Here is a 22459-nt window from a genome sequence, read left to right on the forward strand (position 1 = left end):
CACGGCCGAGTAGCCTTACCCGATAAGGGAAAGGACATGGTCGTGTGTGGCACATGGTCGTCCAACCATTCCAAAGGCTAAGCCTTGCATGGCCATGTGTGGCACATGGTCGTGCAACCTTTCCAGAGGCTAAGCCTTGCAAGGCCGTGCGTGGCACATGGTTGTGCAACCTTTCCCGAGGCTAAGCCATGCATGGCCGTGTGTAGCACACGGTCGTGCAACCTTTCCAGAGGCTTAGCCTCGCATGGCCGTGTGTGGCACACGGTCGTGCAACCTTTCCAGAGGCTTAGCCTCGCATGGCCGTGTGTGGCACACGGTCGTGCAACCTTTCCAGAGGCTTAGCCTCGCATGGCCGTGTGTGGCACACGGTCGTGCAACCTTTCCATAGGCTAAGCCTCGCATGGTCGTGTGTAGCACACGGTCGTGCAACCAGGGCCGAGAGGGAGAGAGTTGGGTTCGTGTGACTCCACACGGCCGTGTTATGGGCCGTGTGGGGGTCACACTCTACACCTCAAAAGGCTCAATCTCTCCTTTTTACTCATCCATGGCTACTACACAATCCCCTCACTTGAGGGAGAGTTTTTTTTTTTGACATACTAATTACTACCAAACTGACAATTCATCGTAAGAAATTCTTAGTGGCATTACTTGCATAGTCAAGAGGTAGGAAAGTACACACTAAAACCCGGTTTAACACATTTCTTTGCACTAACAAGTTCCAAGATCTTCTTCCACGGTTCCGTCGCACACACACCACCAAGCACTTCCCCTGCCACCTCCTCTTACTCGAGCTTTCCTTTACCTTTATCTGCAGTATAAGGAAATGCAAACTATAAGCCAAATGCTTAGTAAGTACCGTCTACTCACAAAATAATGCATTAAGAAGAGTACATGTTTTTCAAACTTCTTGCGGAAACACAAAACATGCATTTAACAATCAATCATGCTAAAACCCATATCTTGGGAATATGTATATGGCATGCATTTTTAAATCAGTTGATCGTGCAAAACATCCACTTAAAACCATGCTCGTAACATCAACATGCAAGGGAAAACATAAAACTTGATATGCTATAGAGATCAAATACTGCACTCTCTAATGCTAGTTCTCAACTCAACTATGTTTTCACTTAACCAAATCAATAAGCTTTGAAAACTTTATATACATACTAGTGAAAATAATAGTCAACTTGCTTTGGGCCTGGCATTGTACCACTTTGCGCGCATCCTTAATCAAGTCCAAGGTAGCTAGTCCCGAACCTATTAAGATACTACTAGGCGATCTAGGGGCCTAGGGGCACTTTGGGAGCCCACCCATGGAACTTGTGTCCAGTACATGCCAATTAAAAGTAAAATACTTTCTTTTACTTATTACTTTCTTATAATTGCACTTGTTTGTCATTTTGACAAACACCTTATGTGCACTTAATCCCCCACACTTATAGGGAAGCATCTTAGGGCACTTGATTATGCTTCTTAGTCCCAAAAACTTAATGGGAAGCAAATCAAAGTACTCACATGCTCTTAATTCCCGAAACTTAGGGGGAGCATTTCACATATCATAACATGTATCTTCATAACATGTATAAAATATATCATAGCATGTATTTTCTTTAGCATGCAGAAATTATACTAAAACTACCACAAGGAAGTTTTCACATGCAAAATCATAACAACTCATACTGCAGGTGAGTAGTACTTACTTTCTTTCGCTAGATCCCACTATTCTAGATGTAGAGAAGACAACCTCCCTTGTACGCTTCAATCTCCAGGATACCTTTCCTCGCATGAACTACCTCCTTGCTGGAGACCTTCCCTTTGGGTTCTCCCCTTGAAAATCTTTACAACTTGAAGCCCTAGGGTTATTGGCCAAACTTGCAAGGAGGGATAGGAAGAATTCGTCTAGAAAGTAAAAGAGGGAGATGAAATCTAGGTTTTGATCTCATCCCTCCCCTTTTATACTAAGTGGAAGTTGAAGCATCTCTTTACCAAAAAAAATCTACTTATAATCAATTATTTCCTATTGCCAATGTGATGCTTTACCACCACCCTAATGGCAACTTCAACTAATCTTAAATAACAGGTCTTGGGTTCAATCCCGCCCAAGGCCATTTTTAAATCTATTATTTTTATTTCTTTTCTCTTCTACTATTTCTTTTTACTCTTTTGCAATAGAGAAAATTTAAGGGTGTTAGAATCCCCCATACCTTATAAAAAGTTCATTCTCAAATTTAGAACAATTACGGATACTTCTGTCTAATATCGTCCTCACGTTCCCATTTTGCCTCTTCATACTGTTGACTTTGCCACAGTACTTTTACTAATGGTATCTCTTTGTTCCTCAGCTTTTTAACTTCGCGATCTATTATCTGAATAGGTCGACTTTCATAACTGAGATCCTCTTGAACTTGTACCGTCTGTGGTTCAATCACTTGATTTGCATCGGGAGCATGCTTCTTCAGCATTGAGACATGAAATACATTATGAATAGCTGACATTTCCTGAGGTAGTTCCAACTCATAAGCTACCTTGCCAACTCTTTTGGTGATCAAGTAAGACCCCACATATCGTGGGTGTAACACCCACGAAATTATAAGATAAGTATATGGGTATTATTTTCTTTAGAGCATAGAAATAAAAAAAAAAAAAGATAAGAGAAAAGGGAAAATAGAAACCAAAAATAGAATAAGAAGAGGTGAGGTCAAGGATTGAACCTTGAACCTCCCACAAATAATGGAGATAAATTGATGTATGATAACCACTAGAATAATGAATAATATTTGGATAGAAAGGAATGAAAATTTAGTTAAAGATGAGAAGAAAATAAAAGAAAACTAAGCAAAAGAGCAAGAGAAAACCAAGTGGCTTACCTCCTCTTCCTCTTGGTTAAGAGAAGAAGCAAGCAAAAGGTAAATTGCCTACTTCCCTCCCTCTCTCTATTTTTCGTGGGAATTAAAGGAGTGGGGGAAAAGAGGAGTTGAGGGAATGAATGAAGACATGTTTCTTTGTCAAAGGAATAAATAGATTGGGAGAAGAAAAAACAAAAGATTAAATCCCTTTTTCTTCCTCCTTCTTTCTCCTTCCTCATTCTTCACCGAAACCAAGAGCCTTTCCCTCTCTTTATTCCAAAAGCTAAGCTATGTTCCTCTCCAAGAAAACTAAATTTCAAGAAGAAGCCTTCAAGTTCTATCCCTTCCAAGCAAAAGAAGCAAAAGGAGGTACAAGAAGAAAAAGCTTTCTCCTTCCTTGGCACTTAGGATATCTTTTTCCTTGAGAAAAACCACAAGCGAAAGGATGTAAGTTTCCCTCACCTGTGGTACAATAGCTTGTGTATTTTTCTATGAGATTTGGTTGCCTAAAAACCTAGGATACCTTCATGAAAATTTCGGCCAAGACAAGACCAAAAAGAAAGATCTAGGAAATGTAAAGACCTAAATTTTGACATGCTCAATATGCTTCTTGTAACATGTATCTTATGGTAGGGTTTTATCTAATGTTCATATGCTAGAATGTTGGTTAGAACTAAGAGTCATACCCCTAGACTCTCGGCCAAACATGAACAAAGGAAATAGGTAAGTTAAGACTCAAACCAAGCATGTTTCTTATTTTTGTTTATGATATGTGCCTCATGATGAGGAAGATGTTAACATGATATGCTCATGCCTATATGATGATTAAACTTCATTCCATGCTCATATGTATTCGGCCATGATATGATTAGGGGCCTAGAAAAATTGTTAAACCTAAACTAATTATGCCATGATCCTCCTTACGACAAGTTATGAAATTAATATGACATGCTCATGTTGTTCCTTGAAATAATTGCTATGAAATTTGTCTAGGGTTCTCATGCTTTTATGACACTTGAACCCTAGCTTTAAGTCTTACAAGTCTCGGCCACAACATGTTTAAAGGCCTAGGAAACTTAGAACCTAACCTAATTATGCTCATGTTGTTCCTTGAAATAATTGCTATGAAATTTGTTTAGGGTTCTCATGCTTTTATGACACTTGAACCCAAGATTCAAGCCTTACAAGTCTCGGCCACAACATGTTTAAGGGCCTAAGGGAATTTAGAACCTAACCTAATTATGCTCATGATCTTCCTTGTAATAATTGCTATGAAATTGGTTTAGGGTTTCCATGCTTCTAGGACACTTGAAACCTAGTTCCAAGCCTTAAGGGATTCGGCCACAACAAGTTTAAGGGCCTAGGAAACTTAGAACCTAACCTAATTATGCTCATGATGTTCCTTGTAATATTTGCTTAGGTTTCACATGCTTGAATGTTGTTTTTAATGTTAGTTAGAGCCCTAGAGCCAATCATTTGATGATTGTATATTGGACTTATTGTATCATATTCTATATAAATAAAGGCATTTGGATTTTGGTTATTATACTTACTTGTATTGGTGCCAAATAAACTAAGTATAATAATGTCCCTGAGTAGACGGTTCTCACCTATATCAATCGGTCAGTTGAACCGATAGTGAGATGATATAGGGAACACTACTCTTAATCATTCCTAGTCGAGTATTAACATTCAGGGACAATGTTAATGCAATAAGACTAGCATGTAGGTCAACTCGATGACTTGATCTCAAAGTCATGGATATAGAGATATCAAGTTGACACATGGGTATACATTGGAGAATGTATACTGAATGACCCGCCATGAGAAAGTATCATGGATCGTTATATGAGTGTCATATACTTTCTCATGTGGCTATTAGTATGAATATTAGTCCTTAGACCTGAAGTCACCATGGATCCCTACATAAGGAGTTATGCACTTTAGTTTCGTCAAACGTCACCCGTAACTGGGTGCACTATAAAGGCGATTACTGGGTATGTAACGAATTATGCAGAGGGATGTGAGTGATGTAGATGGGATCTATCCCTCCTATATGACGGGAGAGACATCGATATTCTTGATAGAGTGAGACCACGAAGTGCATGGCCATGCCCAAATGAGTCAATATGAGATATTGAGCTCATTTGATTTAGTGAGTCTACTTGGAGTTTAAGATTTAGATTGATTAGAGGATGACACGGTCTATGCCTCACATTGATCAATCTAGATGTCTAGGATAGAAGGACACTTATCATATATTGTGAGGAGTCACAATTAGTAGTCACAAGGTGATGTTGGATCTCAACATTCTTGTAACTTGGGTAGTAATGATGTGTTGCTAGATACCACTCATTACTTATGCTTCTAAATGGTTTTAGGAGCATTGCCAACGTTACAAGAACCTATAGGGTCACACACAAAGGGCAATTAGATGGAGATTAGGTTCATTTGATGAACCAAATTGGATTAAGAGTAATCCAAGGTAGGCTAATTGAGTTGGACTCAATTTGGTTCATGTGTTAAGTGAGTCTAATTTGGACTTAGACTCATTTAATTAATTTAATTCAATGAATAGAGATTCATTAAATTAAAATTGACTTGAACCAATGGTTAGATTAGATCAACCAAGGGAGAGAAGTGGTCAAGTTTGACTTGACATAAGTAGGAAGATGAAGAGTCAAGTTTTGACTTAACTTTGACTTGACCAATGCCACATCATCTAGGCTTCTTCATTTGGTCAAGTTTGACTTGACCAAATGCCACCTCATGGGAGTTACCAAGAGTGGTGACTCTTGATATTCCATGGGAGTTACAAGCCAAAAATGTGGCCGGCCACTTTTATTCATGAAAAGGAGTTTCATTTTTCATGTGTAACTCCATCTTCTTCTTCCTTGGTTCTCTTCTCTCCCTCTCCTCCTCCACTACTGATCTCTAAGGTTGCTAGCACATCCTTAGAGGTTTTTCTCCATCTCTTGCTTGTGTGGATACACATAGAGAAGTGTCTACTTTGACACTTTCGAGATCCGGTGAACCGAGGACGAGCGGGATTGCAAAGGGCTTCGCTACAAAGGTATAAAAGGTTTATCCTTATGTAGATCTACTGTAGATCAACGTTTAAACTCGTACTCGTATTTTTCGAATGTTTTTCTTCGCACGAGATCCAGTGGCTAGGGTGATTCGGGGTTTCCGCGACGCGAAAAAGCGGTTTTCGCGGCCCGAAAAATCCAACAGTGGTATCAGAGCCACGTGCGAAGCTTGGACGAGTTTAATTTGATTTTTATGAAAAATTAAAGCTTCTGTACATTCCTGTAAATTTATGGATTTTATAGTTTTAAGAGTAATATTTCTCGTAGAAGCGAAGCACAAGTGTTTATACACTTGTAGGCTTCGACTACCGAGAAGTTTTTTTCGAAACGACATCGTTTCGACCCAAATCTTTTTGGGACAGCGGGATAAGGTGCTTTTGGATCGCTTAGGAGCAACTCGCGATGGTTAGATCGCGGGTAGGGGTACTGCCCCTAACCCCGCAAGGGGATTTGCTCCGCGATTGCGCCCGAAATCGCTAATCGGGACCGCAGGGAAAAATTTACTCATAAAATCTGTAAAATTATGAAAAATTACAGAAAAATTATAGAAATATATAATTTTGAATTATATATTAATTTTGTGATAGTCATGGCCCAAAGACCCAATTTGATTGGACAATATGTGTTGTAATTCATAATACGGCCTGCGTGCCGTTATGTGATGTGCGTGCTTGTATTTTTTTTTATTTTATTTTCGCGACCTACGCGTCGTGCCTTTCTCATATATTCTGGTTGTAAATTAGATTTAGACTCGAATGTAACTCGAGTTTCAAAATTGTAATGTACAAAATTGGAGCTGTGGAAGGTCCACTCGAGACGGAGTTACGAGGAGGGCGCGAGCAACACGAGGTGGTCAAAGGAAGGAGCTTGAGAAGCTGTTGACCTTAGGTTGACCATCCGATCTTCTCATTGGCTTGAGAAGATCGTAGTAGGGCCATGACATAATCACAAAATTATTTGATTAATTATTTAATTAATTGTTTTGTGTGTATGTGATGCATGCTAGTTAATTAAGTAATTAATTAGTGTCTTACGATTAGATTAGATCTAAGTCGTGCACATGATGCACCCTTCGATTAGATTAGATCTATCGAGTATATGATATGCATCATCGTTTAGATTAGATCTAAAACACGTCAACTCGTAATGTCTACCATGCCGTGATACCTACCACTACCTCGATCGCATGCTGTTGTTGAATCTGCCAAAGCAGAGCAACACATACTATCTTGGTAGGGTACGGAGGGACAATCTTGGTCCCGCCTATCAACGCATGGGTGAGTACAACTCAATTAGATTGAGTATTCCTAGTTAACTCGGTTGGATCGAGTATAACTATAGGCATTCTTCCAACGGTTGGAAAGATAGGTCAAAATCACATATATATTAACTCTCGGGCGTATTAGCCAAAGCTAACTCGAGTTTTAATATAAATGCGGATATTGATCCTATAAACAAGAGTTGCATAGAGATGTAATTGGTAATCGTTACCTACCAATCATACTAAGTCTTGGGCGTATTAGCCAAAGCTAACTCAAGGGTTAGTATGATGTGGATCTTGTCCCACGTGAATTATAGAATTCAGTGGGAGCATCATTTAGTTAAAGGCCTAATTAAATGATTAAGAATATGATACTTATTTCTGCATTTATTTCTGTTGTAGAATTTTCATGACGTCGAATACGGACACCTTCTCTTTGTTATCTTTCCTTAAGAAGGACAAGCTCAACGGAGCAAATATCCTGGACTGGTACAGGAACCTGAGAATAGTTCTCACCCAAGAATGTAAACTGTATGTTCTGGAGCAGCCCATTCCGGAGGCCCTCCTGCCACTGCCACGCGAGCAGACCGAGATGCTTACAAGAAGCATCAAGATGATGCATTAGATGTGTCCTATCTTATGCTCGCGACCATGAACTCTGAGCTTTAGAAGCAACATGAGTTGATGGGCGCATATGATATGGTTGAACATCTTTGTCACCTATATCAAGGACAAGCAAGGCACTAGAAGAGGAACTCCAAAGAATACCTGGATGACCTTAAGAAGAAGAGAAATAAGATTTCTACTTCAGGTATACATGTTATAGAAGTCAACCTCTCTATTTCTTCATCGTGGTTATTAGATACTGGATGTGCTTCGCACATTTGTACTAATGTACAAGCGCTGAGAAATAGCAGGGCATTGACGAAGGGTGAGGTAGACCTACGAGTAGGCAATGGAGCACGGGTTGCTGCTATTGCTGTAGGAACTTACTATCTATCTCTACCCTCTGGGCTTGTACTAGAATTAGATGATTGTTGTTATGTGCCTGCCTTGACTAAGAACATAATTTCAGTTTCTTGTTTGGACAAGGAAGGATTTTCGTTTATAATAAAGAACAAATGTTGTTCCGTCTATTTAAATGATATGTTCTATTGTAGTGCACCTCTGATAAACGGACTCTATATTCTAGATCTTGAGAGCCCTATCTATAACATAAATACCAAGAGGTTCAAGTCAAACGACATGAACCAAACCTACCTCTGGCACTGTCGCTTAGGTCATATAAATGACAAGCGCTTATCCCAGCTCCATAAGGATGGTTTGCTGGACTCATTTGATTTTGAATCATATGAGGTATGCGAGTCATGCCTACGAGGCAAGATGACCAAGACTCCCTTTAGTGGGCACAGCGAGAGAGCGACTGATTTGTTAGGACTGATACATAGTGATGTATGTGGCCCTTTCAATGTCGCTGCTAGAGGCGGTTATAGGTACTTCATCACATTTACTGATGACTTTAGTAGATATGGTTATGTGTACTTGATGACACATAAGTCTGAATCCTTTGAAAAGTTCAAAGAATTCAAGAATGAAGTACAGAACCAGCTTGGCAAGAGTATTAAGATACTTCGATCTGATCGAGGTGGGGAATACCTTAGCCATGAGTTTCATGACTACCTAGCTGAGTGGGATTCTATCCCAACTCACTCCTCCTGGAACACCACAGTGGAATGGTGTATCCGAAAGGAGGAATCGTACCCTATTAGATATGGTACGATCTATGATGAGTCACACTGATCTTCCGACATACCTTTGGGGCTATGCTCTAGACACGGCAGCTTTTATACTCAACCGAGTTCCATCCAAGGCCGTGATTAAGACACCATATAGGATATGGATTGGGAGAGATGCCCAGGTGTCTTTCATGAGGATTTGGGGTTGTGAGGCTTACGTACGACGTCAAGTCTCAGACAAATTAGGACCCAAATCTTACAAGTGCTATTTCATTGGATATCCCAAGGAAACTAAGGGATATTACTTCTACATTCCCAGTCAGCACAAGGTAGTTGTGGCAAAGACTGGGGTCTTTCTAGAAAGGCACTTTGTTTCTAGAAAGACTAGTGGGAGCGCGTTCGATCTTGAAGAAGTTCAAGATGCGAACAATAGCACTGATGCCTCGATGGAAATTGAACTAGAACCACAAAGTATTGTGGATGATGTTCCACAAGGAGTTGAGGAACAACAACCAGTTCAAGTAGACATTCCTCTTCGCAGGTCTGATAGGGTACGTCGTCAGCCTGAGAGATACTCATTTCTCTTGTTTGACCATGATGACTTTGTGCTCATAAAGGATGAGCCCACCACCTATCAGGAAGCTGTGATGAGACCAGATTCCGAGAAATGACTAGAAGCCATGAGATCCGAAATGGAATCCATGTACACCAACCAAGTATGAACTTTGGTTGATCCACCTGAAGGGGTAAAACCCATTGGGTGTAAGTGGGTCTTTAAGAGAAAGACTGACATGGATGGACTTATCTATAAGGGTTGCTTGGTAGCTAAAGGTTTCAAGCAGATTCATGGTATTGACTATGATGAGACCTTTTCTACAGTAGCGATGTTTAAGTCCATTCGGATCATGCTTGCTATTGCAGCCTACCATGACTATGAGATATGGCAGATGGATGTCCAAACCGCGTTTCTGAATGGAAACCTGCTCGAGGATGTGTACATGACACAACCTGAGGGTTTTGTAGATCCACAGCATACTAGTAGAGTATGCAAGCTGCATAGGTCCATTTATGGACTAAAGCAAGCTTCTCGGAGCTGGAATCTTTGATTCGATGATGCAATCAAACAATTTGGTTTCATCAAGAACGAAGATGAACCTTGTGTCTACAAGAAGGTTGTAGGGGATATAGTTGTCTTCCTCATATTGTATGTGGATGACATACTACTCATTGGGAAGGACATCCCTATGCTTCAGTCTGTCAAGACCTGGCTAGGGAGTTGCTTCTCAATGAAGGACTTAGGTGAGGCATCTCGTATTCTAGGGATACAGATCTATAGAGATAGATCTAAGAGATTGCTTAGCCTAAGTCAGAGTACATACATTGACAAGGTACTCCTTCGGTTTGCCATGCAGAACTCCAAGAAGGGATTTCTGCCGATGTCACATGGCGTGAGTCTTTCGAAGACTCAAGGTCCCTCTTCTAGAGAGGAGAGAGACCGCATGGATCAGATCCCTTATGCCTCAGCCATAGGATCGATCATGTACGCCATGCTATGTACTCGACCTGATGTCTCGTATGCTTTGAGCATGACGAGCAGATACCAGTCAGATCCAGGTGAAAGTCACTGGATAGCGGTCAAGAATATTCTTAAGTACTTAAGAAGGACTAAAGAATATTTCTTGATATATGGAGGCGATGATGAGCTAGCTGTAAAGGGTTACAGTGATGCTAGCTTCCAGACCGACCAGGATGACTATAGATCGCAGTCGGGGTTCGTATTTTGCATTAATGGTGGTGCTGTCAGCTGGAAGAGTTCGAAGCAGGATACAGTAGCTGATTCTACAACAGAAGCCGAGTACATTGCTGCATCAGAGGCAGCAAAGGAGGCAGTTTGGATCCGCAAGTTCATCACTGAACTTGGGGTGGTTCCTAGCATTGCTGACCCCATTGAGCTCTATTGTGACAACAATGGAGCTATAGCACAGGCGAAGGAACCTCGCTCACACCAGCGGACCAAACACATACTACGGCGCTTCCATCTCATTCGAGAGATCATCGAGAGAGGAGATGTGAAGATTTGCAGAGTACCTACAGAGGCTAACATCGCAGATCCCTTGACCAAGGCTTTGGCACAGAGGAAGCATGATGGTCACACTAGGTCATTTGGGCTTAGAGCCTACACTGATTGGCACTAATTCTAGTGGGAGATTGTTAGCTAGAGCCCTAGAGTCAATCATTTGATGATTGTATATTAGACTTATTGTATCATATTCTATATAAATAAAGGCATTTGGATTTTGGTTATTATACTTACTTGTATTGGTGCCAAATAAACTAAGTATAATAATGTCCCTGAGTAGACGGTTCTCACCTATATCAATCGGTCAGTTGAACCGATAGTGAGATGATATAGGGAACACTACTCTTAATCATTCCTAGTCGAGTATTAACATTCAGGATCAATGTTAATGCAATAAAACTAGCATGTAGGTCAACTTAATGACTTGATCTCACAAGTCATGGATATAGAGATATCAAGTTGACACATGGGTATACATTGGAGAATGTATACTGAATGACCCGCCATGAGAAAGTATCATGGATCATTATATGAGTGTCATATACTTTCTCATGTGGCTATTAGTATGACTATTAGTCCTTAGACCTGAAGTCACCATGGATCCCTACATAAGGAGTTATGCACTTTACTTTCGTCAAACGTCACCCGTAACTGGGTGGACTATAAAGGCGATTACTGGGTATGTAATGAATTATGCAGAGGGATGTGAGTGATGTAGATGAGATCTATCCCTCCTATATGACGGGAGAGACATCGATATTCTTGATAGAGTGAGACCACGAAGTGCATGGCCATGCCCAAATGAGTCAATATGAGATATTGAGCTCATTTGATTTAGTGAGTCTACTTGGAGTTCAAGATTTAGATTGATTAGAGGATGACATGGTCTATGCCTCACATTGATCAATCTAGATGTCTATGATAGAAGGACACTTGTCATATATTGTGAGGAGTCACAATTAGTAGTCACAAGGTGATGTTGGATCTCAACATTTCTTGTAACTTGGGTAGTAATGATGTGTTGCTAGATACCGCTCATTACTTATGCTTCTAAATGGGTTTAGGAGCATTGCCAACGTTACAAGAACCTATAGGGTCACACACAAAGGGAAATTAGATGGAGATTAGGTTCATTTGATGAACTTAAAGGATTAGGTTCATTTGATGAACTTAAAGGATTAGGTTCATTTGATGAACCAAATTGGATTAAGAGTAATCCAAGGTAGGCTAATTGAGTTGGACTCAATTTGGTTCATGTGTTAAGTGAGTCTAATTTGGACTTAGAATCATTTAATTAATTTAATTTAATGAATAGAGATTCATTATATTAAAATTGACTTGAACCAATGGTTAGATTAGATCAACCAAGGAGAGAAGTGGTCAAGTTTGACTTGACATAAGTAGGAAGATGAAGAGTCAAGTTTTGACTTGACTTTGACTTGACCAATGCCACATCATCTAGGCTTCTTCATTTGGTCAAGTTTGACTTGACCAAATGCCACCTCATGGGAGTTACCAAGAGTGGTGACTCTTGATATTCCATGGGAGTTACAAGCCAAAAATGTGGCCGGCCACTTTTATTCATGAAAAGGAGTTTCATTTTTCATGTGTAACTCCATCTTCTTCTTCCTTGGTTCTCTTCTCTCCCTCTCCTCCTCCCTACTGATCTCTAAGGTTGCTAGCACATCCTTAGAGGTTTTTCTCCATCTCTTGCTTGTGTGGATACACATAGAGAAGTGTCTACTTTGACACTTTCGAGATCCGGTGAACCGAGGACGAGCGGGATTGCGAAGGGCTTCACTACAAAGGTATAAAAGGTTTATCCTTATGTAGATCTACTGTAGATCAACGTTTAAACTCGTACTCGTATTTTTCGAATGTTTTTCTTCGCACGAGATCCAGTGGCTAGGGTGATTCGGGGTTTCCGCGACGCGAAAAAGCTGTTTTCGCGGCCCGAAAAACCCAACATTTAACCCAATGTAATGATTGATAAGATTCGGCCATGATAAGATTTATAAGCTTAGGAAACCTAGAACCTAACCTAAAGCATGCTCATGATGTTTCCTTATGGTATATGATATGATATTGGTTTTAGGGTTCACATGCTTGTATGTTGATTTCTAACCTAAGTCACATCTATATGATTCGGCCATTACATGACATTAGGGTTAGAAATCTAAATATGATTTCCCATGTATCTCACATGAAATGTTTATAATGTGGTAAGAGCTTGTTATGCTTCTATGTTTAATTATGTACACTTATGATCTATGTATGATGGTAACCCTTATGCTATGCTGTGTGTTATGATGATGAGCTGTGTGCCCAAATTATGCATGCTATTTATGATGAGCTGTGTGCCCAAATTATGCATGTAATTATGATGTGTTGTGTGCCCAAATTTTACATACCATTATGATGAGCTGTGTGCCCAAACTCTGTATGGTATGATATGATAAGAAATATGATGTGCATGAAATATTAAGAACCATGATATGTATGACATGCTACTTTACTTTATATGGCTTGTACCAAGGGTGGGCTCCATAAGCGCCCCGGGGTCGATGGACTAAGAAACGGGCCTCGTTAGGGATGAGCTCCTAAGTGCCCCTAGGTCGATGGACTAAGAAACGGGCCTAGTATGTATGCCTTGTAGGGTTCAAGACTTGCTACCTTGGACCTACATAGGACGCGCGCATTTATGTATGTGGTACAAGCCGGGGCCCTAATCATGTTATGATTATGTTTAAGTATGTATGTAATAAGTTTTCAAAGGACATGTTGCATATATTATTGCATGAATCATGTTTTTGAAAGTCATCTCGCATAACACTTTATGATTATGTTACGATATACCATGATGCTTATGATTATGACATGTTATGTTAGGATGAACTATATGATTATGTTATGATATGCTATGATCATGATTATGATATGCTAGGATGCACTTTATGATTATATCATGATATGCTATAATGCTTATGATTATGTTATGTTATGCTAGGATGAACTTTATAATCATGTTACGATATGCTATGATTATGATTATGTTATGCTAGGATGCATGTTATGATATGTCATAATACCTTACGATTATGTTATGCTATGATGCTTCTATACATGATATGATGAGTTGTCTTTATGCTTTATGCCTTGGAGATTTAGTTATGCTATACGGTTTTTGTGAGTAGGAAAGGATCTTACTGAGCCTTGTGTGCTCACAGCTTACTTTCCTTGTACCACAGATAAGGGCAAAGAATGGATGTACTAAGGGAGCAGCAGGAGGGGGCAAGAAGGGCGTGTGTAGTAGTGACTCGGCTAAAGAGAAAGACCTGCTTCTAGTTAATAAGAATTATATTTATGTCACTCTCTTATGACTCCATGACATTTCATCATGCTCTTTGATATTATGGTTTAAATTTATGTTAAGCATGTTATGTGACTCATATGGTAGGTAGTTAGTGATGATGATTTGAAAAGTAAAGAAAAAGTTTTAAAGAGAAAAAAAAATTATACTATAGATAAGACTTCCGCTGTTTTAAGAAGAAAAGATAAGTAACCCCCGTCAGCTTGAGCAGGAAGGGGCGGGGCGTTACAGTGGGCTTAACTTTCCTTTCTTCCCAAATCGCATCACTCCTTTCATAGGAGCTACTTTGAGGAATACTGAATCCCCAACCTCAAATTCTAGCAGTCTACGGTGCACATCCGCATAGCTCTTTTGCCGACTCTAAGCAGTTTCAATTCTCTGGTGAATGTTCTGAATAGCTTTGGTGGTGTCCTCTATAAGGTCTGTTTGAAGTCCCATTTCTTTCTTTTCACCACCTTCATATAGGAGATCTATATCTCCTCCCATATAAAGCCTCATAAGGTGTCATTTCGATAGTAGCTTGATAGCTATTATTGTATGTGAATTCTGCTAAGCATAGGTATCGACACTAGCTCCCCTTGAAATCTAAGGCACAAGCCCGTAGCATATCCTCCAAAATTTGGTTCACCCGTTCTGTTTGCCCGTCAGTTTAAGGATGAAATGCAGTGTTAAATTGTAGCTTAGTGCCAAGAGCTCTCTGAACATACTCCCAGAAGTGTGAAGTAAAATGACCATCTCTATCAGAAATTATGGTTTTGGGAACTCCATGCAATCTGATAACTTCTTTCACATACAGTTGTGCTAACTGCTCAATAGAGTAGGATGTTCTGATTGCTATGAAATGAGCAGATTTGATCAATCTATCTACTATTACCCAGATAGCATCATAACCGTTCGTAGTTCTGGGTAATCCTACTATAAAGTCCATAGATATATCTTTCCACTTCCACTCTGGAATCTAGATCGGCTGTAAAACTTCGCCTGGTCTTTGGTGTTCTGCTTTAACCCTTTAACACGTTAGACAGGTACTGACGTATCTAGCAACCTCTCTCTTCATTCCAAACCACCAGAAGCATTCCTTTAAATCTTGGTACATCTTGGTGGAACCAGGATGCATTACATAGGGTGTTCCATGGGCTTCTTCTAGAATTTTCTTTCGCGGTTCTTCTTGATTAGGGACATAGAGACGATTACCATAATATAGTATCCCACGGTCTGATATTCGAAACTCCCCATTTTCTCCTTCTTGTATTCCCTGCTTGATCTTTTGAATATTAGGATCTTCATCCTACCCTTTTTGTATATCGTCAAGCAAGGTTGACACTAGTTCAAAGTGAAAAGCTGCCCAGTAATAATTTCTTGCCCAAAGTTTACTACTTCTTTCTGTAGGGGTTGGGACATAGCAGATAAGGACAATAAAGTTGTGCAAGATTTTCTACTTAGCGCATCTGCCACTTTGTTCGCCTTCCCTGGGTGGTAGAGGATTTCACAGTCATAATCTTTGACTAACTCAAGTCATCTCCACTATCTCATGTTCAGGTCTTTCTGAGTGAAGAAATACTTCAAACTCTAGTGATCTGTGTAAATCTTGCACTGTGCTCCGTATAAGTAATGCCTCCAGACTTTGAGAGCGAAGACTACTACTGCTAACTCAAGGTCATGAGTGGAATAGTTCTTCTCATAATCTTTGAGTTGTCTCGAGGCGTAGGCAATGACTCTGCTATTCTGCATTAGTACAACTCTGAGTCCCAATTTAGAAGCATCACTATACATATCGAAGCTCTCGCCATTTTCTGGAAGAGTCAAGATTGGAGCACTAGTCAGTCTTCTTTTTAGTTTGATGAAACTCTTCTCACAATCCTCTGTCCACTCAAATTTTCTATTCTTTCTGGTAAGTGTTGTCAATGGAGAGGTAATCCTTGAGAAGTTCTCAACAAATTTCCTATAATAGCCTGCTAATCCAAGGAAACTTCTGATTTCACTGACATTCCTGGGTCTATTCCAGTTACTCACAGCTTCTATTTTTGTCGGGTCTACCATAACCCCATCTTTGGAAATAATGTGACCCAGAAAGGACACTTGATAAGCTAGAACTCACACTTAGAGAACTTTGCGTACAACTGGCTCCACTTAAGAATTTGTAACACTGTCCTCAGATGTTCTACATGTTCTTCATGGGTTCTGGAGTAGATAAGGATGTCATCTATGAAGATGATCACAAACTTATCCAAATACTCTTTGAACACTCTGTTCATTAAGTCCATAAATGTAGTCAGAGCGTTCGTCACTCCAGAAGGCATGACAACGAATTCGTAGTGTCCATACCTCGTCTGAAATGTTGTCTTCGGTACATCATCAGCCTTCACTTTCACTTGATGATATCTGGACTGCAAGTCTATCTTGGAAAAGACTATGGACCCCTATAACTGATCAAATAGGTTATCAATTTTCGACAAGGGATATCGATTCTTGATTGTCACCTTATTCAGCGCTCGGTAGTCCACGCACATTCGCATGGACCCGTTCTTCTTCTTTACGAACAACACCAGAGCTCCCCATGGTGAGTGACTAGGGTGAACGAAGCCCTTGTCCAGTAGCTCTTGTAATTGTCCCTGAAGTTCTTTCAATTCTATCGGAGCCATTCGGTAGGGTGCCTTTGAGATTGGATGGGTACTAGGAATGAGTTCAATCTCAAATTCAATTTCCCTATCTAGAGCTAACCCTGGCAACTCTTCCGAAAACACTCCTAGATAGTCACATACAACTCTAACTTCCTCTAGCTCATGATCTATTTCTTGCTGGGTATTAACCACATGAGCTAGAAATCCAGTACATCCATCGGCTAACATTTTCTGGGCCTTCATGGCCGATAAAAATTTCTGGGTTCTCTTCTTTGAATCTCCGATGAACTTAAACTTAGACTCTGCCTCAGGTTGGAATAGAACCCTTCGCTTATGGCACTCAATGGAAGCACCATACTTGTCAGGAAGTTCATCCCAAAAATAACATCATAATCAGACATGTTCAGCAAGATCAGATCACTGTACAGTTCTCTGTCTAAAATTTTGACTGGCACAGCTCGCAGCCAGTGCGTAGATGTCATTATCTCTCCCGAGGGTAGTGTCATCAAGAATTGTCTGCTTAGGACCTCCGAGGGTATACCTATTATTTCAGCAAATACTATGGAGACAAACGAATGGGTTGCCCCACTATCAAATAGCACAGTTGCATATTGATTAAAAATGCATATCTGACCTGTGACAACGGTGGAGGCGTTTGCTACCTCCTCTATGGTAAGGGAGAAAACTTGAGCGTTTGTAGAATTTGGTGGAACTTCCAGTCTACCTTGGCTAATGTGAGGACCCCCCAATACGGCCTGCATCTGGTGTAGCTGTGCCTGCTTGCTTCCATATTGCATAGGTTGTGCAAGAGGAAGGTTGATCTTGGTCGGGCAATTCTTGGCCATATGCCCCTCTTGACCACATGTATAACAGCCACTCGTGCCCTTGCGATAGATTCCAGGATGCATCCTTCCGCAGGTAGAACATGTGACGTACTTAGGTTGCTTGTTTACGGATCCTCCCTTCTTATTACTCCACTGCTTCCTCTTGGAGTTCCCTTTCTAAGTCAACCCATGACTCTAGGGTTTCTGAGTGCCATAACTCCCTTGACCTTTGTTCTTCACCAGTACTGGCTTCTGCTACTTAATATTGTTTAGATAATGCTCCGTAATCAGAGCACTACTAATCAACTCCTCTGTAGTCTGTGGTCTATCAATTTTGCCAGCTACATTTAGAGCTATTTATGGCCTCAGCATCTTGAGAATTAGTCTTACCCATTCTCTTTCAGTGCTGACCAACTCGGGACATAGGCGAGCCAACCTATTGAATTTATTCACGGCTTCATCTACTGATAAACTTCCTTGTCGAAATTTCGTGAACTCGTCGTAATGTTTGTTCGTGACTCACATATGAAAGAATTCTTTAAAGAACTCAGTCTCGAAGTTAGACTAGGTCATTTGATCTACTTTTTGTTTTGCCTTGACCCGTTCCCACCACATTCTTGCATCGCCAGTAAAACAGAAGGAAGCGTATTTTATCTTTTCTACTTCCGGCCAGTCTAGTAGCTCCATTATGCTATCCACGGTCTTAAACCATGCCTGAGCATCCCATGGTTCATTGGTGCCAGAGAAGTTCTCTGGTTTCAGTTTTTTTGCCACTGGATGAGGTATGCTTCTTGCCTCACCACCTTTGCTGGGGCTACAGGTGTAATGGATGGTACTTCAGCTATAGTAGGTGTTACCATATTGACTTCCGGTGGAACCACTAGGGAAGCTTGATGGTTAGCAGTTAGGGCATCAATAACCTAGTACTACTTAGCCACTTGTCTCTGAAGCTGAACTACTACTTCTAATAGGTTGGGCTGTGGTGTAGACTCATTTTCCCCTGGCTGGGGCTCATTAACCCTCGGATGTCTAGCTGGTCATCCTCTAGTCATTCTACATATCAAAAGTCAAAACCAATGAAAACATACGTCAGCCACTCCTCCTTCCTACTTATTATAATTACTACTTTCATCTATAAGCATGCTGAATATTAACAAGCATTTTTTTTTACTAATCATAATAAAAATAAAACGCATAAAAGTTGTGAGCAGATACTTTCTTACTTGGAAGCTGCAAGATCAATGCTTGATGTGTGTGTGGCGGAAGAGTGGAACTAGCTCTGATACCAAACTGTAACGACCGCCTTTCTGAGTGCCATAACTTAGAGCATGGACGTTACTTTTTTTTCATCTTCATCTTCCTATGGGAAGATTGGGAGGTCTACTCCTTACTTGTTCCTATTAGGAGGTCCACTCCATACTTATTCTGAGTGATAGGGTGCTATTTCAAGCCAACACAAGTCCTTAATGGAGTCTGGAGCTTTTAGAGTGCCTCGGCCGTGTGGCACACACGGTCGGGTAGCCTTACCCGAGAAGGGAAAGGACATGACCGTGTGTGGCATATGGTCATGCAACCTTTCCAGAGGCTAAGTCTTGCATGGTCGTATGTGGCACATAGCCATGCAACCTTTCCAGAGGCTAAGCCTTGCATGGTCGTATGTGGCACATGGCCGTGCAACCTTTCTAGAGGCTAAGCTTTGCATGGCCGTCTGTGGCACACGGTCGTGCAACCTTTCCCGAGGATAAGCCTCGCATGGTCATGTGTAGCACATGGTCGTGCAACCTTTCCAGAGGCTAAGCCTCGCATGGCCGTGTGTGGCACACGGTCGTGTAACCTTTCCCGAGGCTAAGCCTCGCATGGCCGTGTATAGCACCCGGTCGTGCAATCTTTCCAGAGGCTAAGCCTCGCATGGCCGTGTGTAGCACAGGGCCGTACAACCAAGGCCGAGAGGGAGAGAGTTAGGGTCGTGTGACTCCTCACGACCGTGTTACGGGTCGTGTGGGGGTCACACCTTGCGCCCAAAAGGCTCAATCTCTCCTTTTTACTCATCCTTGGCTACTACACAATCCCCTCACTTGAGGGAGAGTTTTTTTTTTTTTTACATACTAATTACTACCAAACTGACAATTCATCATAAGAAATTCTTAGTGGCATTACTTGCATAGTCAAGAGGTAGGAAAGTACACTCTAAAACCCGGTTTAACACATTTCTTTGCACTAACAAGTTCCAAGATCTTCTTCCACGATTCCATCACACACAAACCACCAAGCACTGCCCCTGCCACCTCCTCTTACTCGAGCTTTCCTTTACCTTTATCTATAGTATAAGGAAATGCAAACTATAATTCAAATGCTTAGTAAGTACCGTCTACTCACAAAATAATGCATTAAGAAGAGTACATGTTTTTCAAACTGCTTGCGGAAACACAAAACATGCATTTAACAATCAATCATGATAAAACCCATATCTCAGGAATATGTATATGGCATGCATTTTTAAATCAGTTGATCGTGCAAAACATCCACTTAAAACCATGCTCGTAACATCAACATGCAAGGGAAAACATAAAACTTGCTATGCTATAGAGATCAAACATTGCACTCTCTAATGCTAGTTCTCAACTCAACTATGTTTTCACTTAACCAAATCAATAAGCTTTGAAAACTTTATATTACATACTAGTGAAAATAATAGTCAACTTGCTTTGGGTCCGGCATTGTACCACTTTGTGTGCATCCTTAATAAAGTCCGAGGTAGCTAGTCCCGAACCTATTATGATACTACTAGGCGATCTAGGGGCCTAGGGGCGCTTTGGGAGCCCACCCATGGACCTTGTGTTCAGTACATGTCAATTAAAAGTAAAATGCTTTCTTTTATTTATTACTTTCTTATAATTGCACTTGTTTGTCATTTTGACAAACACCTTATGTGCACTTAATCCCCCACACTTATAAGGAAGCATCTTAGGGCACTTTATTATGCTTCTTAGTCCCAAAAACTTAATGGGAAGCAAATCAAAGTACTCACATGCTCTTAATTCCCGAAATTTAGAGGGGGCATCTCACATATCATAACATGTATCTTCATAACATGTATAAAACATATCATTGCATGTATAAAACATATCATAGCATGTATTTTCTTTAGCATGCAGAAATTATACTAAAACTACCACAAGGAAGTTTTCACATGCATAATCGTAACAACTCATACTACAAGTAAGTAGTGCTTACTTCCTTTCACTAGATCCCACTATTCTAGATGTAGAGAAGACAACCTCCCTTGTACGCTTCAATCTCCAGGATACCTTTCCTCGCGTGAACTACCTCCTTGCGGGAGACCTTCCCTTTGGATTCTCCCCTTGAAAATCTTTACAACTTGAAGCCCTAGGGTTCTTGGCCGAACTTGCAAGGAGGGTTAGGAAGAATTCGGCTAGAGAGGAAAATAGGGAGATGAAATCTAGGTTTTGATCTCATCCCTCCCCTTTTATACTAAGTGGAAGTTGAAGCATCTCTTTACCAAAAAAAATCTACTTATAATCAATTATTACCTATTGCTAATGTGATGCTTTATCACCACCCTAATGGCAACTTCAACTAATCTTAAATAACAGGTCTTGGGTTCAATCCTGCCCAAGGCCATTTTTAAATCTATTATTTTTACTTCTTTTCTCTTCTTCTATTTCTTTTTACTCTTTTGCAATAGAGAAAATTTAAGGGTGTTACACAAAGTATTATATTTCAAGTTTGAAAGCTGTGAATGTACAGATGGTCTTCTTGTATAGTCTGGATTTGATCATTTGGTAATGGTTGGGAGCTAGCTTTTTATGGTTTATTGAAGAGTTCTACAGCTATGTGCAATCTGTTTTATGCTTGGCAAAGCTTTTAGAACTTAGGTGGGATGTTTTGAATGGTTGTAACCTTTGGATTTGTGGAATTATGTATTGATTTGGTGCTATTTGGGAGCCAAGTGCAAACTGGATTTTCTAGTTGGATCTTTTTGGAAACTCAATTGTGATTGTAATAATGTATTTTTTGTCAGAGTTGTGATTGGAAGAGCAAGTTCATGTGTTAGATGGTTTTGTGGGGTTATAAGTTAGCTAAGTGAGGAAGGTTTTGTGAAGTTTTTTTTCCTAAAGTTTATAGAGTTAGAGGTTTTTTGTAAAGCAGTTGGAATCTTTGTAAATAAGTTATACTAGAAGGTCAGGTTTGGTCCCCTTCTAGTATGGTATTTCTTTTATAAGAAATGACATGTTTCTTTATAAAAAAGATGTGATGGGACCTGATACCAGGCTGAAGTCCAGTTAGGTTTGGAAGATTTGATAACTGGCAAGAAGACCAGATAGAATGATATCTAACAAGAAGCCCGAGTTGAGTAAGTATACAATGGTAAGTGAGGTAAGCACTGGAAGAGAGTGATCCAGCGAGGATGAGCCCTAGTGGCGTTGTAGATGCTGGCTCAACTTAGATCTATTTTAAAAGTCTAAGTTGAGACAATGACTAGATCCTGATTTTGAAAAGATAGGATCTAAGGATCAAATTCATACATTTTATTCATGTGCTAAGACTATTTTGCATGGTATCTTTGTTATTTGGTCTAACATGTTTTGTAGGAGCTAAAATGCAAAA

The sequence above is a fragment of the Zingiber officinale genome, chromosome 1A (genome assembly GCF_018446385.1).
Source record: "Zingiber officinale cultivar Zhangliang chromosome 1A, Zo_v1.1, whole genome shotgun sequence".
NCBI lineage: Eukaryota > Viridiplantae > Streptophyta > Magnoliopsida > Zingiberales > Zingiberaceae > Zingiber > Zingiber officinale.